This window comes from Micromys minutus (genome assembly GCF_963924665.1).
Source record: "Micromys minutus genome assembly, chromosome: 24".
Taxonomy (NCBI): Eukaryota; Metazoa; Chordata; class Mammalia; order Rodentia; family Muridae; genus Micromys; species Micromys minutus.
In genome coordinates this window covers 29,316,574-29,337,359 of record NC_137959.1, presented here as the reverse complement: position 1 = coordinate 29,337,359, position 20,786 = coordinate 29,316,574, and positions in this window count along the sequence as shown.

The window sequence follows — 20,786 nt, the reverse complement described above, 5'->3', positions numbered from 1 at the left end:
ACAGACACCATCAAATGCACCAAGCGATAACTAAATGTTCAGGGGTTGACATGTATATTGTTTCAAGTAGCTTCATGATTTATTATCTAATTTAGATAAATGGCAAATAGTGATATTATAATAGCCTCTTTTTATTCTGGTTTATGCCTCATTGTCTCTGGGTATAGAATAAGAAATGAATCATCAAACAGGCCCCATGGGAAGATCATTAAGAGCGTGGACTCTGCCTGGTAGTGGTGCACGCTTTTAATCCCAGCACTTGGGGGGGTGGGTAGAGGCAGGCCCATACCTGAGTTGAGTTCCAGGACAGCCAGGGCTATACAGAGAAACTCCATCTGAAAGAAACAAAACAAACAAACAAAAGGCTCTTAATGTCAGACCATTAAGGGTTCAAGCCCATGACAAAAGCTGTCAATACTAAAGAGATCAGGGAGCAAGAAAATGTAGAAAGGGTGAGTAGGATTGAAGTACACTGTGTACATGTGTGAAAATGTCAAGAGGAAACCCTTTTATTTTCTACTAATAATATAAAACAAGATCTTCTTAAAAACAGATAGTGCTGGAGAAATGTCAGTAGTTAAGAACATTGGCTGCTCATCTAGAGAACCCATGTTCAATTCCCAACACCCGCACAGCAACTCACAACTGTCTGTAACTCTGGTCCCTAGGAGACCTCTTCTGGTTTCTGCAGGCACTTCACACACACAGTGCACAGATACACATGCAAGCAAACACCCATATACATCTAAAATAAAAATGGGGAGAAAAAGGAAGACTGTATTAAAGGGCTTTCTACAGTGACAAGCCTGAGGCTTAGGGACCTATCTACTTGACACTGACTGGCATGAAAACTGTGCTCTGCCTGTGTGAGGTTTCACTCCAGGGGCCAGGCCCTCTGAGTGAAGAACGTGCTCCCAGCAGTCTCCATACTGTACCTGGTAGTGAAGAGACAGTTTGGCTGCTCCTGAACCCTTTCTATAGTGTTGTCAGACATGAATGAAGAGAGTCAGAGAAGAGACTGAGCAAGAAACTGCTGTGTCTCAGATCAGACTGGACTGCAACTTGCAACCAATGTGTGCTGTCTACTCCAAGCCAGGCTGTTCTAAATGTCTCACATGCAGCAGTGAAAGGCCAGCATCTGTGACCTGTCCTATAGTTCATCTGCCATCTCTCCAGGGCCCATGACACAATAACTTTCATTTCTGACAGAAAACTGGGGTTTGAGGGGGCCATACATTTCACGCTAAGAAGTCACATTTCCATCTGTGTTTAGTGCATTCATGGTGGCCTCCCAACCAGATGTTTCTGTGCATCTCTCTTAAGTCGGCCAACAGTCTGGTAACCTGAGTAATCCAGTCAGATAAGAAGATACAAGATAGTCCCAGGTCCCAGGGCTGTGTGTGATGTCAGCTTTCTTCAAAACAACTACTTGGAAAAGAAACTCTGCCAAGAATAGATCTCTATTAGCAGACCCCAGAAAACAAATTCTATAAGCCAAACAGTCCCAAAGTTAATCCAGTCAGCAGAAGAAACCTCCCACTGGGGAGTTAGCAAATCCCAGATTCTGTCATAGCATGGCCCATTAGGCAAACCTGACCACCGTACGACTGAGGCTTCAGAGAGCAAACTCAGTTCTTCTTGAGTTTCTAAGATTGAGGTCCTTCACAGTGTTCTAAGTCACTGCAGTGGGTCAGTTATGCCCCAGTATCTTTTCCTTTCTAGTTTGGATGAAAGTCTTTATGACAGCATACTCCAAGATACAGCATTGCTCCTGAGTTTGGTACTGAGCTGGGCTGCAAACAGTAACCTGGAGAGGGAGGAGCCAGTACCTCAATGGCAGGTAACCTTAACACAGAGAACATCAAACATGTCCTTTCAGCCTTGCTTCTAAAGGTTGCTTGTCAGGAACTCCTTGTACCCCAACCCGTAAATACCCACTTTTGCAATCACTAACATGCAGCCTGCAAGGAAGGATTCCAGGAGAAAAGAACAACAAATCCAGGGATAATTCTCAGCTCCATTTACGCTGCAGCTTTGCCAGAGCCTGGTTGTTCCCTGCAAAACACAGTGCATGGGTTTTGTGGCAGCTCATCTGATAGACTTTCTAGACACCCCCAGTTCCTTTATGCGGTGATCCTCTAGTCACAGGCACCAGTAAGAAGTAAGTGCTGTAACATGGCAATGGAGATCTGCTCCCATCTGTTACAAGACCATCAGAATGATCTTCAGGGACCTGGTTTAGAAATGAGTCAGGGTAAAATCATTGTGCAAACAATCAAACCTCAGCAAATCCATCCTAGTTTGTTTCATTTATAACTTTGTTTTCTATAAAGGATTAGACTAAGAAAGAATTTAATCATAGCAAATCCACTTCCAAAATAGTTACAGATCCCAAGACCAGGAAGAGTGATGAAAGGAAAAGACTGAAACTCCAAGATGCTGAGGCTCCTATTAGGTATGTAATTATCAAATTGCCCCTCCAGACCTTGAGAGTTAGCCTGCTTCTAGGGCTGGGATATGTTCATCAGCATTGTCATACACAAATGAAGACAGGTAGAGGTCAAGACCAGAGCAGGCCACTGTTCTTTGTTGACAATCAGTTCTGTCCAGCCACTAATTTATATCCTCTGCTCTGAGCCAGGCAAAGTTCTGGAAGTCATGTATCCAGTAACAAACAAAACAGATATGGCCTTGCTTTACATTTGGTTAAAAAAGAAAGAAAGAAAGAAAGAAAGAAAGAAAGAAAGAAAGAAAGAAAGAAAGAAAGAAAGAGAAAATATAAAGATGTAGAATGTGTTAAGTGGTGATGTTGGGGAAGCAAAATGAAGCAGAGAAGGGATCAGAGGGTGACCTGAGGGTCACTGGGTGCACAGGGTAGTCCAGGGAGGCTATCCTGAGGAGACAACAGGAGAAGTAACATGAATAACTTAAGGGAGTCAGGCTGAAAGAAGATTGTCAGTGGGGCCATATGCAGAATGCTTGCCACTCCAAGGCCTCTGGGAAGGTCTAAGAGAAGGGCCTTCCCCAACAGTGAAGTGAGGTCACAGCAAGCAGGGCTTCTGAGAGTGAGATGGGTGGGAATGGACCAGGCAGGTAAGGAGTTGCATGGACATCCAAGGGTAGAGTATTACAGCAAAAGCAGGGCATTAGGGCCGGAGAGGGCCTAGGACTCTGTGTACTGCATCCTGACAGCATCTGCAAATTCATTGTGTGAACTCAGGAGACAGACTAGCTCATCTTTACAGGAACACTGCCTCTCCAGCAAGTGAGCAGAGCAGATCTCAGTCCCCAAGAGTCATTCTAGCTCTTCTCAGCATCTTCCTGGAAGCCTCTTAAATCAGTGTACCCCTTCCCAGGGGAACAATGTTACACTTGGGGGTTACTCTCCTGACTGAGATACAGTATCCAATCAGGAAAAGCTCTGACCAGCTGACACCTCAGATACTCAGTCCCAGCACCAACCCTGCCATGTAACCCATCATTGCCAACCGGCACCAACATCTGCTCCTTCCATCACTGGAGTAAATGGATGCCCTTGTTCTAATGGATCTGCTTGGTAGGACTCCTCCAGCTGGTTCCAAAGTGAAAATCCCGGCTGTGCTATGACTCTGGCCTAGAGCTTATTCCTTGACTATGCCCAATGAACATTCCCCAGAACCAATCCCAGGCTAGTAGCCCAGGAGATATATATATATATATATTAGATATAGATATAGATATAGACATAGACATAGATATAGATATAGACATAGACATAGATATAGATATAGACATAGACATAGATATAGATATAGATATAGATATATGTATCCTCATCTTACAGATGATAGAAAATGTAACCTGAAGAGGCAGGATACCTAGCATTAAGGGTACAAGAGTGGAGGCAGAGCCACTAAAAGCATGATGGAACTTGGAACTTGTTATAGAAATTGGACCTCAACAGCTGAGTGTAGTGGCACATACTTTTGATCCCAACACCTAGGAGGCAGAGAAAGGCAAATCTCTGTGACTTCAAGGCCTAACCTGGTCTACATAGTAGTGAACTCCATCTACATAATGAGATCCTCTGTGTGTGTGTGTGTGTGTGTGTGTGTGTGTGTGTGAGAGAGAGAGAGAGAGAGAGAGAGAGAGAGAGAGAGAGAGAGAGAGACTAATTAGACATTATCAATCGCATGCATAACTGAGAAAACAAATCTGAAAGGGAGACATGACAGATTAGAAGAGATCAATATCCAGCCCTGTGGGGTGAAGAAGAGTCACAGCCTCCAGGGAGGTCTCTAGAAGACTGTGTCCCAATAAAGGATGCTGGGGGAGGAGTCCATGAAATCTTGTTGCCACTCTGTGCTCCTGCCTATGACTTATTGGGGAAGTGTCTGATATGGGCCTGGATTTGCTGTGGGTCAGCTGGAACAGACATCAGGAAGGAGACTAAAGATAAATTGGAACGTGTTGTAGGTCCTAGCCCTTTGGTGTATTTGCCTTGCTGAAAATGCTAAAGGTTCTTTGGGGAGCAATTATATGGTTCTAGATAATCTTAAAAAGTATCTGGCTTAGCAACCTTGCCCCTATGAAATTTGCTCTAAAACTCCCAGGCAGTACAGAGACTACATGTTTTGGCATTAGCCTCCTGATAGCCCAGGAGGATGGACATAACACAGGGGTTGGGAATATGAAACCAGGAGCCCTGTAAGCTACTGTGCCTGCTCTAAACAGGTCTATTCTCACCCTGCCCCCAGCCTTGCCCCATAGACTACCTGTCCTGTTCCCTGGGCCAGTCCCTAACATACTCTCTGTAGCATCTCCTTTATCTCATGATCTCCAGTCAACTTCTATTCCACTTACCAATGCAACTGCCCCAAATTGAGCTCCATGTGTCTGCCTCTCTGTTGGACACTGCCACTGGTGTTCAGTACAAAGTGAACCAAACAAACAAGGGCATTGAAGTGAGACTACCACTGATCACTGGCTGCTGAGAACACTCTATCCAGACACTCAAAAAGCAAATTAGTCAGCTACAAGCTTAAGAGTCCCCTACCCCTTATCAGTAGACACCGCTACCAACCACTGTGACATTTCAAGTGGACTGGTCAGAAACAGGTGATACTCAGATAATTTGTGGAAAGTACCCAGAATCTGAAGCATGACAATTCAGAATTCCAGTCTCAGTTCTGACCCCACTGACCTGGGTGCCGAACTTCTGTGTCACTGTTCATGTGATATGGGAAGTTGCATGGACCATAGCCTCTATCTCTTCAGTACCTAGTACTGTCAACAGCACAGAGTGGGCCCACCGAATATAACCAATGGGAAACAGAAGAGGTAAGGAACATTGGACAAGAGCCTAAGACAGGCCTCTCCAACCTGCTTTTCTGTTCTGCCTACCACACCTATCCTAGAATCTTATTTTCCTTCCTCTTCCCTATTCACCTTCCACACTAATCTCAGTAGCTTCCTTAGACCTAGAGATGGGCTATTTCTCTGACCTTCCATCCTGGTACAGCTGCCCCTTGTGATGGCAGCCAGGACTGGACAGTTTATAAGGCTCCGTTATGGGTCCCATTTCTTCATCTACCTGGCATTAGTATGAAGGTAGGAGACAGGGAAGAAGGCACAAAGGTTCAGTCTAGTGCAAAAGCAAGAGATTCATAGGGGTGGACAAGTGGCTCAGTCAATAAAGTGCTTGCCTCACAAGCCTGAGAACCTGAGCTCAGCTGAGAACCCTCCTAAAATGTATGACTGTATAATCTGTAATCTCAATTCGGAGAAAGAAGCAACTAGATCCCTGATGCTAGCTAGCTTAGCCAAATCAGTGAGTTTGGCTAAGGTTCAGTGAGAAACCCTGCCTCAAAAATTAAAGTCCAACACAGAAGGACACCCAACACCAAACTATGGCCTCCAAATGCACCCAAATGCACATATATACCCTCCCCACCTTTAAGAAAAGTAACAGATCCAGTCACAATCATCTAATAATCTGATTATCATTTGACTTCTGTGACACACCTATCCCACAACAAACTAGACTCTCACATTCAGACCTGGCCAGAAGCTTTTCTATCTACACATGCTCAGTTATAGTACTTACCTGTGTAGGAGCTACTAGAATGACCAGCCCCAGAAGTCAACTGATCTTTTAAGTTCAGGTTTTGGGAAGTTGGTTTGTTTCAGTTTTATGAGGGTTGTATGTACTCTAGTGTTTTGAGGCAAGGTCTCCCTCTGAAGCCCAGGCTGGACTGAAATTCACTATGTAGCCCAGGGTAGCCTTGACTTCAACTATGATTATTCTGCCTCATACTCCTGTGTACTAAGATTATAGGCATGACTATGCCTGTCTAGGTTCAGTTCTGAGCAGAACATCAAGTCCAGGCATCTAAATACTTTTGTCATGATTTATAAGAGGAGAGCATGGCAGAATGAGACTGCAGATACACACATAGCTATCTGGAAGATGTTCCCACATGGCACTATGAACCTGTGGATTCATATACCTGTAGCATAATTGTACTAAGGGATCATTTCCACCCACGTTGTAGAAAGCTGTCAAAAAATGCAAGTTGGTCTTCTTGTCTGAATCTAACCCTACCTCCATAGCTGTTGGCTTCTGTACCTTGATAAATGTTACTCAGAGCCACCACATTGAATTAGGAGCCCATTATATCTGATTTGCCCTATAACAAGGTTAGGTCCATTTCCTGGGATGTAGCAGAAAGGCCTAATGGTCATCAAGCTCATCCATGATCATCTTTTAAAATTACAGCCCAAATCGGTCATGCTGACAAGGGCCTTCAACCAAAAGGGACAACCCAAGAGAGCTGGGTTAGCAATGGGCACCAAAGTTGCTGTCACCTCATCATAGCTTTTTCTCCTTACCCAGGATTCCATCACTTTTGATACATATATGTAAAGGTGGCTCCTTCTAGTCACTATCAGAAGCAGGATGTAGACCTAGAAGAGTCTGGCTTAAGAGTCAGATGGATTCAGGTTCAAATCCCAGTTCCTCCACAATGATTGTGAACATTATATTTGATCCCTCTGGCCTTTCAGGTTCTTCATCTACAAAATGATAGTAGCTTCCTGCCATGGTGTTGATGGGGAGGTTGGTGACCTTCACACCAATGCCCAACAAGCAGGAGGTAAAAGGAAGGACACAGGCTGATTTGGCATTATCCTTGATATGATACCAGGCTTCAGGTTCATCCTGATGTCACAGGTGTGCTGTATTTGTAACAAGGAGACCCTCCCTGAGAAGTAATGTCGATATCTAACCACTGGCTAAGTCTTTGGACTAGTGAGGACAGGAAAACCTGGCAGTCTGGGCAAGAAGTAGCTAACTGGCCTGAATCATCCAGGGAGAATGGCCATTCAGGAGAAAGACCAGTATGTACCCTCCCTACATTATATGTACTGCCCCGGGAGGGGAGTGGGCTGACAGGTCTTTTTTCCGGTATCCGTGTGAGAAGGGAGATATGTTCTTTTCTTGCTTCCATAGGCCAAGAAGGAATGGCTCCAGTGCTCACTTCCATCCCAGTCAGCACATGCATTGCAGGGCATGCCTAGCAAGCAGTATGACTTGTTTGCATCTATGGCTGTAGGCCCTGTGCCTTCATTCACAAGGTGATGACTGCTACAAAGATGTGCTTCTGGGCATGAGGCAGAAGGGCAATGGAATTCAAAAGCTGACCCCTTCTGTCTCCTGTCCTGACTTCTATTTTAAAGCTAGATGAGGAGCTGAGGAGTAGGAGAAGCCAGCCATCTTCATCTGGGGAGGCATGGCCTCACACTTCAGCCGGCCAGGCCTGCTTTGGATCCTGAAGTGACCCTCCAATGCGTTTACCTGAGGGACATGTCTCTGGCTTTGGCATTTGAATTCAAGCCTAAAAACCCAGAGAAGCCGGCAGAGGTTTGGACAGAGGAGGCCCAGGATTTGCTTTCTTCATCCAGAGCCAACTACAGGCTCAATATTCTCCAACGTTTGAATCAACAACAGAGAGACTGTTTACCAATATTTTAAAAAAGAAATGTAATTAGAGGTTGGTGAGCCCCCAGTGTTCCTGACCACAGATGTCAAAGGCTTCCTTGACTTGGAGGGACAAAATGAAAAGCAACCACAGGCACCGTTGCCACGGCATGCTTGGCCACAAGTACCACCTGACAGGCTCTCCCCATCGAGACTCGTAAAAGGTTCTGTGGCTAATGGAATGGCATTTCACATGTGGCTATGTCTTTTTATTCCTAGTTTTCTTTCCCAACTTGGAAATGTGAGGATCCTATTTTAAGAACCATAATTACTGTCCAATTTTAATGTAACTAACATGAACGAAAACACAACTTTGAACCGAGGAAAAGAAACAAAAACAATTTGTGAGGTAAATTTGTGTTCACTTCCCACAGGAGGGCCTGAGAACACAGGTCTGGTACAGTTATTTCTGGTCAAGAGAAGTGAAGAGCCAGTGTTTGGGTGGTTTCTGGAGAAGGAGGCAAAGGCTAGCCACAACTGCCTCAGAGATGCCAACCCAGGCCACCTCAGGCCAGGCTCCCCACCTCCTCTAGGCTCAAAGAGGTAGTGTGGGGAGGCAAAAATAGAGTAAGGGATTTAGCCACAGCTTTGACACATGGTTCTCTCATCCCAAGAACTGCCACACAGGGCCCCCTTTTCAGCTATTCTAAGTAGAAAAGAAAAAAAAACTGAAACCTAAATAAGAACAGTGCTACATTCTAGCACCTTCCCTGAGATCATCCCCATCTCCCAGTGCCCTTTTTGGCTCTTTATACTAAACCAAAAAAAAAAAAAAAAAAAAAAAAATGAGCCCCAAAGTCCTGTCCTTGAACACTCCCTACCCCCTTTTTTCCTACCTGCTGGATCTGAGACTAGGTATCAATATCAACAGCTTTAGCAGATGTCCAAGTGATACAGCTCTGACACTGGTGAGCACAGCACTCTTGGACAATCTTCCTCCCACAGGCCCTCACATCCCAGAAGCTGATGCTACAGCCCCTGAGGAGGGGCATGCTTGAGGCACAAGCATTACTCTCCGAAATCATTATCCCCACAGCCCTACCTGACTATAGGTGCGTGGGATTATTTGACCTAAGAGTGTGGGCCCAGCCCTACCACAGCCTACTCCTGGATAGGGCCTCAGCTCAAGAGAGTGTTGGGCTGAAATTCAAGTGAGGATACAATACACTATCTAGGCAAGGTGTCAATTCAAGCTGAGGAGGAGATCTTGGGAAGACAGAGATGTCTCTGAGAACAAGCAGATGACAATTATTAGCAAAGGATAAGCCAGGAGAGGCGAGTGGGTACAGGGCTTGGATCTTGCTGAGACCATGAGAGTGGTTCAGCTGGGAGTGCGCTTGGCAGGGTATGGGAAAGTCAAAGTAGCTTGTACACGCAGAGGTGGGGAGCAGGAGGCAGGGCTGACATCCCTGGTAAATTATGTGGAGCTTGGATATCCCCTCCTATTCCACAGTCTACAGCAATAGCTATACCTGATTTATACATTCTGAGGTACCCCCCACTTCGGTTTTTTGGTCAGACACCTAAAACAGCTGACGATAGATCTATTCTCACACATTCAACTACCAATAACAAATTATGCAGCATCTACCTCAAATCCCTCTCAGATAGACCAAGGTGGCAAGAAGGAAGGGAAGGTAGCTTCCAGCAAACTTTCCCACTGCTCTGGGATGTTTCTCCCTTGCCTGTGACCGTTCTGTATTTGTTAACCATTCCAAGTCATCAGGTTAGAACCTCAGAAAAGTTTTATCCATGAAGTCTAGGCTGTGCCAATCATAGATGGCTGTGACTCTGGGCAAGCCACTTGAGTGTCTACTCAACTCTGACTCTTCCATTTTCTTCTCTCAGGATAGGGACAAAACTCCCCAATCACTCCAGGTTCTAAAGCAAGAAAATACACATGCAATGTTCTTACCACAATGCCTGGCACATGGTAAGTTCCCCCAAAATATTCTTGATGATGATGACAAGGATCCCAACAGGCTGCCAGTGCCAACACCACCCACATGAGTTCACACAAGACCTCTAGCCTTCAAGGCTTCACTTTTGGAAGTCTTTCTTGATGACAAGCAGCCTAATTGATGCATTCGTTTCAAACAGTCAAGAGCTCACAGTTCCCACTGTGCTGCTGGTATGTACTGAGAATTGATCCTCTGGTGACTAACATGCCAGCCTGATTAGAAATCACTTACTTTCTTCCACTAAGGCTCCCCAAGTATTTTTCAGGGACTGGCCCCTCGGGTCTTCATTCTCATAAAAGCTAGAGAGATGGCTCAGTGGTTAAAAGCATTTGCTGCTCTTGCAGAGGACCCAAAGGTCCAGTTCTCAGGTTCCACATGGCAGCTCACAACCATCTGTAACTCCAGCTGCAAGGGATCAAACACCTTTTCTGGCCTCTGTGGGCATCAGGCACACGCGGTACATAGACATACTTCAGGCAAACATTCATACACATAAAAAAAAAAAAAGCTTAAAAAACAGCTTAAAGATGCAAGTCTGAAGAGGGACTGATAGCTTCAGATTGATGCTTTGGAGGATGGGTGCTGCAGAGAGTATTGCTGGTGACCCCGAAACATTCAGTAATGTCACACCATAGTTGCCTCTCAAATATGCATGGCTTATTCACACAAACACCCCTTACAGTCCCAGCTATTAGACAGGTTACAGTAATCTCATGCAAATAGGCATCTCACTGACTTGGTGACAGGTTGGTGGGACCAAAATTGCTGCAGGGTTCCAATAGGGACTGTTCTGCAGTGAAAATGTTCTGGGAGCTTGCAAGCTCTACCTGCATCTGCCATGAACTGCTTCAGCTATGGCAGGCTAGGGGATGACACTGTTGCTGTGGAGAGTATCGGCCAGCAGCTAGTGTTCATAGGCAAGTGCACGAGAACTCAGCTACAGTGCTGGAAACAGTTGTCAAAGTCAGAGTCACATAGCAACCAGTTTCCAAGTCCCTTGCTGGTGCGTATCAGCACTTCATCATCTATAGATGTGTGTATGGTGGTACAATCCTGGGGGCCATCTCCAAAGTTCCAGTTTTTGTATCATTCCAATGGTCTGTTTGTTTTGTACAACTGGGGTCCATTCACAGCTTAATTATTTCACTATCAGGGCAATGCAACCCCAGGGTTGGTTCATTAGCATATCAAAGCCTGCCTTAAGCTTGGCTCACAGCTAAGCTTCTTTGTGGCTGGTTCCTGCTTTGCAGTCATTGTGTTAATTTTTTCCAAGTCACTCGAAATGGTTTCACTTATGTTCCTAACAGGTGCCAAGAGACCCACCTAGGAAGGTGTGCCAGACTTAAGGGACAGCATAGGTATAAACATGAAGAACATGATACATTTATAGGAAAGAGGAGGGCCAGAGGCTTGGTCACACAGGTGGGAAGAAAGGAGGGGTAAAAATGATGCTGATCTCCAAGAAGGACATGTCAGTAGAGAAGTTGTCCTGGGAGTGCTGGGAGGTATAAAAAAAGGTTGGTTAAGGGCAAAAAGGAAACCCCCCCCACACACACACACAAAATCATGTGGGAATCATGGGTTTGGATGTGGAGGGATAGCAGGGGCCAGATAAAGACTCAGTAGTGGCATAGCGGCATGTGTGCAAACAAGAAGTAAGGAGCCTTGAAAGGCCATGACAAACAAGGAAGAGTAGAGTTGGACTGAAGATGGACTATGTTAGCATTCCTTCTAGGCTCCGCCCATCAGTTACCTGGCAACAGCCAGATAGGCCTGGCTTGCAATAATAGGGACTGTTTGGCCTCTCCTCTCTCTGCCCCCCCCAACAACTCTGTGTGTGTGTGTGTGTGTGTGTCTGTCTGTCTGTCTGTCTGTCTGTCTGTCTGTCTGTCTGTCTCTTCTGTCTCTAAATAAACTCTATTCTACACTATACCCATTGTATGGCTGATACCTCAAGGGTAAGGGATGTCTCAGCATGGGCCCACCGAGGCACTCCTACCTCACCATGGTGCTCTACAGAAACATATACTGGTCTTTTTAAAAGCACAACAGATTGTGCAACTAACAGAGACTGGCCCTGACTCTAGACAGGATAGGTTGAAGGAAGGGAGGACCCAAGACATAGTCCACTGTTGAGGTTCATGGACAGCCCACCCAGGCTGCACATACAGAGGGAGAGCAGTACTCCTCTCTTGCCTTCTCTCAGCCACCCATGTCTCTCTCTCTCTCTCTCTCTCTCTCTCTCTCTCTCTGTCTGTCTCTCTCTCTCTCACACACACTCTGTTACAATAGGAAACCAAATATTTGCCATTGCTATGCTGAAGAGCTAATCCAGGGTCTCGCCCTGCTACTAGGCAAGTGTTACACTCCTTCATCTACATCAAACAAAATACTTTTCAATTCCTTACTATAGTTTCTAATTTTTAATCTGGAAAGAAACGAGTGAGATATTTTCTTTTCCTTCTTCAAACAGAAAAGACCATTATCTATGAATGGTCTCTACTGTATATGAATATCTAGACTTTGTTTACCTTGTGTTTAAAAAGAAAAGACAAGACAATAGTTAAGAGTTATTGGTTCCAGGAGCCAGGCCTAAGCTTACCTGTCCTGACTGGCTTGTCGTTTAGGGACTTGGGCTAGACCAGTACATGGCAGACAGCTCTTTACCTGCACAACTGAGCTGGAGGACACACTCTAACCTCTGGGATAATGACATTCTGATAAGATTTTTAAAAAAACGATTTCACTTTGCAAGACAAACAGCTAATAAAATAGATTCTTTTTTGGTAACCACCCATACAGCAATCAATCTGTCACTCGAAAACCTGGCTCCGAAGAAGTGTGAAATGAGGCCATGCTGGAGTTCTTTGGGAACAGAGGGCCAGAGAGACCTTCCCCTCAACCAGACTCCATTTACCCTCCAAACAGGGAGAGCTCAGATTCAGAAAACAGAAAACACAACTGAGTTGCTCACTCAATATAGACTTTGGGAGGATGCTGGGGGAGGGGGAGCAGTGCTGTCTACATTCAGCATGCCCACTCTTCCTGTGTCTCACCCTTTTCTTTCCTATCCCCATTGAGTAACAACAACAAAAAATGCATTTCCCACTCAGGGCTGATGGAGTGAGTCACACCCTGGGGGCCTCTTCTGTGTTACAGCCATTCAAGCAGGAACTTAAAACAAAGGGTCATTTCAAAACCACCAGAAAAAGATCAATAGGACAAGCCTTAGTCATAAGATATATCACCTCTGTGTCCACCTGAGGCCACCTAACTCCCTCATTCTCTCTGTTTCTAACTGCCTAGATGCCTCTAGAGTTTTCTGTTATTGAGGGAAGGGAAAAGGAAGGCAGAAGTGAAAGGGAGAAAGGAAAAAAGAAAAAAAGTGTCCTATTGCACACAGAGCATAGCTGAAATCCTTTCCACTCTTTAGGAACAAGATAGAACAAATAAATTATTTAGACAAAAAGCAGCCCAAACTGAAGTCTTTGGATGTTACTGCCCTAAACCTGGAGAAAATCAGATTGCTACAAATGCTAATCAATAAGCAGCAGCATCAATACAGGTACCCAATAAATATCAATTAATTTAGCTTCTAAGTGATGCAATCTGAGTGGGGCAAGGTGGTTTACACCTGTAAAGCAAGAAGACTGCCTCAGATTTAAGGCCAACCTGAGCCAGAGATAGACTGTCTCAACAAACTAACCCCCAAATGATCAAAGCTATGGATTCTCAAAGATCTAAGGAACAAATAGAAAGAACTTGGTAACAACTTAAAAAGTCCAAATTGGGGGGGGGGGGAGTACAAAGATGAACAGATCAAAAAGACAACGGCTCTATCCCAGAGTAAAAACATAAAGGAACTGAGAACACCTGGAAGGAGTGATTGACAGAAAAGGGAGACAGTAGAACAGAGGAGTCAGGGGTGCTGGGGTGAAGGCACACATCAAACCCAAAACATAGAAAATAGGAGCAAATAGGTGCTGTGGTGCTAGACTGAAGCCTTCAGTATGGGGAAGCTTTGGGGGAGGGGAGTGGCCAGCACCCTCCACCCTAGAGCTAAAGACCATCCATGGTGCCTTTCAAGTTTAACTCTGAGGAGAAGAAATGAACATTTACTAGCTAAAATCTTGCATTGTAAATTATTCATTAAGTTGAAAAGGAAGAAGATAAGCTCTTTTGAAACTGGGTAAAGTGAAGAGAGTTTACATCACAGATATTGAAGAAACAGTGGGCTCAGGGGACAGGGGGATTCTAACATGTGGGTTGTAACTCAGGATCCTAAACAAGATCAGATCTGTAAAGTAGGAAGAAGACAGTTATGTGGAGGGACCAGGATAGATTAGTATACAGTGGAGATTTTTAAAGCCAAGGTGGATGCCTGCCTTTATAAAGGGGTAAAGGACAAAAGCTATCTTATGTAACAAGAATTAGAATTAGAATGAGCCAACTAAAGAAGAAAGAATAAATGATCTGACAAAATGTTGTCACTCCAAAGACTTCATCTCTACTCAAATAACTCCCAATTTCTAATCCAGCCAAGCCCTCAGCTCTGAGTCTTTATAGCCACCTGGCACACACATAAATGCTGTACACTTACCCAACCCCTGGTGGGCAGCGGGTGTAACGGTAGTTGCCTGAAGTGGGAAACCTCAGAATGTCCTTCAAGCTACCCAGCTGGTTACCCTTCCTTCATCCCACCCATTGGCATCAGTCTGCTTCCCTGGCCATGAAGGTACCACAGGTTGGGTGGCTCAAACAAATGCCATTTATTTTCTCATAGTCCTGAGATCAAGGTCTGGCAGATTCCAGTGAGGGATCTCTTCCTAGCTTATAGACAGCTGCCTTCTCTGTGAGTCTCCACAAGCTTTCTCTGGGTGTGAATATTCGGCAGTATCTCTTTTCTTAAAGAAACACCAATCTTGCTGGGTGGTGGTACACACCTTTAACCCCAGCACTAGAGAGACAGAGGCAGGCAGATCTCTGTGTATGAGGCCAGCCTGGGAAGGGAGGGGGGAAGGGAGAAAGGAAGAAGGAAAGAAGAAAAGAAAGGAAGAAAGGAAGAGAGAGAGAGAAAAAGAAAAGAAGGAAGGAAGAGAAGAAACACTAATCTTATCTGATCCAGGCCCTGCCCTTATGATCTCATTTTACCATAATTACTTCCTTACAAGCCCTGTCTTCAGTTACAGTCACACCAGAGAGCTAGGACTTCAACTATATACTTAAGGAAAGGGACACATCCAGTTTTAGATGCCCCCACATATGTGACCACTCTTTGTTCTGTTGTCTCCCTGCTTCCGCTCCCAAATTGACCTTTCTGCCCACATCACCCCCCACAGTCCACATAAAATTCTTTCCAAAATAGGCAACAGATCACTAGGTTGTCTATTAAGAATTCCTAATATCATATTATCTCTTTGCATTCTCCCAAGAACCCTGCAAAGTGATAGAAACCCAAGGATGTCCCAGAGTGGTTAAGTGAAGGTCCAGGGCTACCCACAGTCAGATCTGAACCCAAACTGAGCTCTGAAACACATCTTCTTCCCATAGATGTGGTACAGGCACCTGAAAAGGCTCTAGACCCAAATGCCCAGGACAATTAGTGATGGACTGATACGTTTGTGTATAATGTAACCTCATCTTCTCCCTCATCAGTATTATGGCAAAGCTGATTTATTTTTCTAATTTCATTAAGAAACCCAGGACCTCTGAGTTGCTACTTCTTTGGAAATGACAAGTTAATCTTTTCTAACTCAAATTTTAAAAATCTGTTTTTTTTTTTTTTTTTCCTGTCAAGGAAGAGTTCTTATATGTGACTCCAATTATTTATTAACAAATTTACTTGTACTTTTAAGGGTAGAAATTTTACCAGCATAAAATAACAAATGAACTACTGCTTTGTCTTAATTTTCTGCTAGCTGTTGGTCTAGGCTCCATTCACTGCAGTAGGGGCTCTGCCTCAATTCAAATTGAATCAACCAAGTGAGACACTCAGTTCCCCACAGAGTTCTTTAGACGCTGCTGAGGTGTGGAGGGGTGTTCCTCTCTAGCTTTTTTCTAGCAGTTGCTTTGGGCACTTCTGCACACTCAGCCCCCACTGTCTCAACTAAATACACACACAGGCTGTCTGTGCTTGCCTTTCTCTCTTTGCCTTGGTGTCCAGGGCATCATTGTTGCAGGCATGAAGTTAGAGTTACCTTTGTTTCAAAAAAGTACAAACTGACACTTGGAGAGGTACCCTGCCTGAGCTGCTGGTGATTCTGGGCAACAGCCCATTCAACTCCAGTTGGATTTATTATCCAGGAGAGGCAGAGGCATCCAGGAACCTGACCACACTTGGAGCCTCCAGGGACCGCAGTCTCACTTGGAGCTACATATTCATCAAGGGTCACCCCAGGTGCCAGTCTGTGGTCTAAGGGCCTGTGGGCTCCAGGCAACCTAGTGGACAGGCAGGCAGGCGCATGTCTAGACCACTGCTGGCTCCTCAGCCACTGCTTTGCTGTGCTGGGTAAATGGCCCTCTTTCCATGCCCGCCCCCCTCCCAGGCCTGCCCTGCCTATTTAAGCTAGAGGCCCTGACTTCTAGCCAGACACAGCCAGCTTCCAGAACCAGGAGAGTAATGCAGCCTGCTCCATTCACCCAGGGATGAAAGGTCCTTCTGTTTCACCACTTCCAACTGATGCCATTTTCAACCGGTGTGTACTAAATAATGTTGCTGAGGGGGGTTGGGGCAAAAACTGATTCTGCCCCTACCTGCGAGTATATTGAGATATAGTTGGCAGAGGGAGGCTCTGATTGGACTGTTCCTTTTTCTATTACCTGACTTGATATGACCCTATTTTCAAAGAGGAAGAAAGGTGTACTTTGTGAATGGGCAGGGGAGAACACATTTCAAAACAGGGTCTGGCACAGAATACCTATTATCTCATACAGTTTTCTTTTCTTTGAAAAGGGGGCCTATAAATGTCAAGGTCACCAGGATTTCCTTCCCCTTCAGAAACTCCTCCCTAGAACCAGTTCTTGCCATTTAGTTCTACTTGGAAAATACATGCAGGAGGTTTGGGGGGGGGGGTGGAGGAGCTATGGAGTTGGTGGGAGGTCAAAGACTGTTTAACAGACATAGAGAGACAGGAGTGAGCTCCTCCCACTGTGGTTTGCTCATCTTCTTTCAGGTCCTGACTGTGCTGATGTCTCGAGAAGACTGCCCAAAGAGCAGTGGAGGCTGACAGCCACACAGGCTCACATGGGTGGGATGGGGCCTGTCTCCTTTAAGTCCACTTACAGAGGCTTGCTAGACTGTGTCCTTAAATCACCCACCTGTCAAGTGTAAGAAGGCAGGATTCCAAGCCCAGGGATTGGGGTCTCTCTCCTCCAAGAGGCTGGGTCAGCAAGATAACTTCTTCGTTTCTATTAGGCTGCAGTCCTGAGGATGGGGGTGGGGCAGGATCTTCTCTATGACAGAAAAGGCTAGGGTATCACATGGAACTAGAACCTCCGGAGAATCCAGAGTCACCTTAAATAGAACCTGGAACTATGGGCTTCTTTCTTCCCACCCTGTTAAGAAATGGACAAGTAGTAATGTTCTTTGATGCTAGTCATGGGGGGACAAGATCCTGCATCACCACTCAGTGTTTCAGGGGAGGGGTGTTGGAGGCTCAAAGGTTAAGAGAGTTGCTCAAGACCTTCACCGGCTGGGCAGATAGCTAGAGAAGAACCAGGTTTCCCCTGGAGCTTATATCTTAACCAGGGGGGGAGCTAAGCTATAAGACACTCCTACCAGTGCTTCCAAGAAAAGATGAATTCATTCTCAGATTTCAGATTCATTCAATAACAGGGGTCTCTAAGGAGTGTGGTAACCCTTCTCAGGTTGTGCAGATGATGTGAGGGCTTAAGACAGTGAAGAACAGTGGAGGTGGAGGAGGAGGAAGACAAAAGGAGAACTTCTTTTGCTCTGTCGGATACAGGATGAGCTTGATAGACCTCGATCAAAACAGGTTGTTACAGCCAAGGACTGGCCAGTGATTGGGGCCGTGGCACTCCCATGAGGCCAGGGCGGAGCTAGAGGGCCAAGAGCAGGTCTTATAAAAGAGAGAGGACATGTTCCCTAGGGCATAGAACCACAGTCCCTGGGCTGGGAAAGCTAATGTGGTATAGGGAAGCTGTAGCATTATGTCCAAAGGCCTCCACTCATAGAATACCCTCCCAATTGTACCCTCCAGAATTGTGTGCCTGCTCAGCCTTCCTTCTGCTGGTATGTTTATCTTTTTCTTTTAACTGCTACAAATCCCTCTGGTTCTTCCTCGAAACTCTTCTTTCTTCCTGAACTCCAGCCAAGGTGGCTGCCAACCCTTTCCTGGTCAAGTTCGGCCTCAGAGCACTCTCCTGCTCCCCGCCCCTCTATACCTCAGATCTAAGGGAGGCAGAGATTACACAAAGCTCCCAGAGAGGGCCCTGATTACTATGGCTTCATCTACCAGATCGAATCCCGGTCCACAGCAGGGCTCTGCATTTGCCTCTTTGCTGCGCCCCTTTCAACCTGCACACGGAGGGCCTGCCTGGGTGCAGCAGCCCATGTGGAAGGGTCATCCACCTCACTTGGAGCCCTTCCTACCTGTTAATCTTCCTCACTTTCTGTTACATAAACTCCGCCCTCATCCCCTGTGGCTGCACTTCTGCTAGGATAGTCAGACCTCACACCCAAGTCCTGGCGACAGTGAGGGTGTGGTAGGTAGTAGCTCTTGGTGAGGTTTTTGTGCCCAGCTCACCTGAGTGGCTGTCTTGTTCCAGCACCACTGTGAAAGGCTCATCCCCTTTCAGGTCCTGACTGTCTGGACCTCTTGTCTCCAGAGGCAAGAACACAAGGCCCAAGTGGCCCCTACTCAGGTAAGACAGACTTCCGGAACTCCAGGACGTGAACTCTAGCACGTGCCTCAAGGGTTCTTGTTTTGCTTTAGTGTTACTACTTTTTCTTTTTAGTTTTGGGTTTTTAGATAGGGTCTCAGTACGTAGTGCAGACTGACCTGGGGTTTATAGTGATCATGCTTAGTAATGGGTTATGAGTTAATATTTTTATATAAAGAGGTGGTAGGTGTAATCAGTTAAAAACTTCTGTTGTTCCCTTAAAAAGTTTGAAGTTGATGGCCCTGAGGTAAGAGTCTATGCAGGGCTGGCCCTCCTGTGGAGAAAGTGTGAAGAAAGGCACTTGAGAGTAACAAGTATCCTGAACAATGTAACCAGACATCACTGCCCACCAAACTATTAAATAACAACGGTTTTTACTCTAAACCCTAGAATTGGTAAGGGCATTGTGAAATAATCGTTCTCAACCAATCGGTGAACTGACAGTGGTAGAAAACAGTTTGGCAATATTTATTAGCAGCTTTAAAGTTTACTCATTCTCTTGAATTCATACCAGAGAAAGAATCAAACTACTGAGCACTCAGAATCCAGGGATAAAAAGTGGACACTAGGAACACAAAGTGATCCCTAGAGTTAAGAACCTCAGGCCAAAAGTCAAGCAGCAATACTACTGTAAGAACCCTTCCCAAATACTGACAGTATGTGTTTTCTGGGCTGCCAAGGTCATCAGGTCAAGAGAAAGGAGATTTGGGGTCCCAGGTAGTGGTGACTGTATGAAAAAAATGTAGGTGGACCTGATAAAGCCAGGACCTATGGGAAGGGAGAAAGATCACTGGAGACTACACAGGGCCCAGTAGGTGATGGATGGAACCTTTAGGAGAGGAAAACAAAGCAGGGATCTTCTCCTGTGCACACAGGGAGGACAGGGCAGATAGGTTAGGAACGATGGTTCTTCCCCAGGACTCAGGCTGATGCACGGTCACCTGTACTGAGTAGATCTAAAGACGCTTGCTTGTCATTTATACTTGGCCTTTGTGAGAAAAGCAGAGAGAAGGGAAACTGGAGTCAAACAGCTCTCTGGAGCTGTTGTTTCTCTGCATCAGTTTTCCCATCTATACAGTGGGGTCAGTTGTGCTCATTCGGGGTGACTGAGGTACTTGCTGAAGGTACCCTTAGGGATAACAGCACATTCTCCAAAGGTGCTTGACAACTATTCACATGGCTCCAAAAGGCAGATCAATTATTTCTGATTTCTCTGCTCATTTCCAGTGTCCTTCATGTCTTAATCATGTCCTGGTTCTTGGCTTTGCCCTGTCTCAACATAGAGAGAGAAAGGAAGGAAGGGGAAGAAGTCTGAGGTCCCAAGTGGCTGCAGGTGGACTTGGAGAAGCTGAAGCCATTCTGGCCGTGGTTCAAGGTTCAGAGTGCACAGGGTTGCCACCTGTCAGGCAGGAAGCGGGCTTCCTGTTACTTTCCTACGGGCCACATAGCTAGGGGCAGATAATGGAATTAAACACTGAAGGTCTGTGGGCAATGGTGGGGACACTGACCTGTTCCTCTTCAAGGCCCCAGAATTAGAAAACGGTGCCTTCTTTCTCTAGGAGGAATGGAAGAACGCCTTGTGGGCAAAGTCCTTAGTCCTGATAAACAACCCACCAAACCCCACTTGCTTAAAAGTATGGGATGTGCTGACATAGCTTGAGCCTCCAGTCAGAAAAGAAAGAAAGGAAGGAAGCCAGGAAGTGGGGGTGGGAGGGTGGGGAGTGGGGTTAGGAAGGAACTGAATAGGGCATTTCGTTTGCTCAATTCCTGTTTCCCTACTCTTTGCCCCTGACCCTGTGTCACCATCCATCTTGCCCTCCTCTTGTTCTCAAGACTGCTCCATCCCAGAGCCCTTTGGTCAAACCTCTGTGACAGGGGCTGGTGTACGGACTGCAAAGTTGCACAAA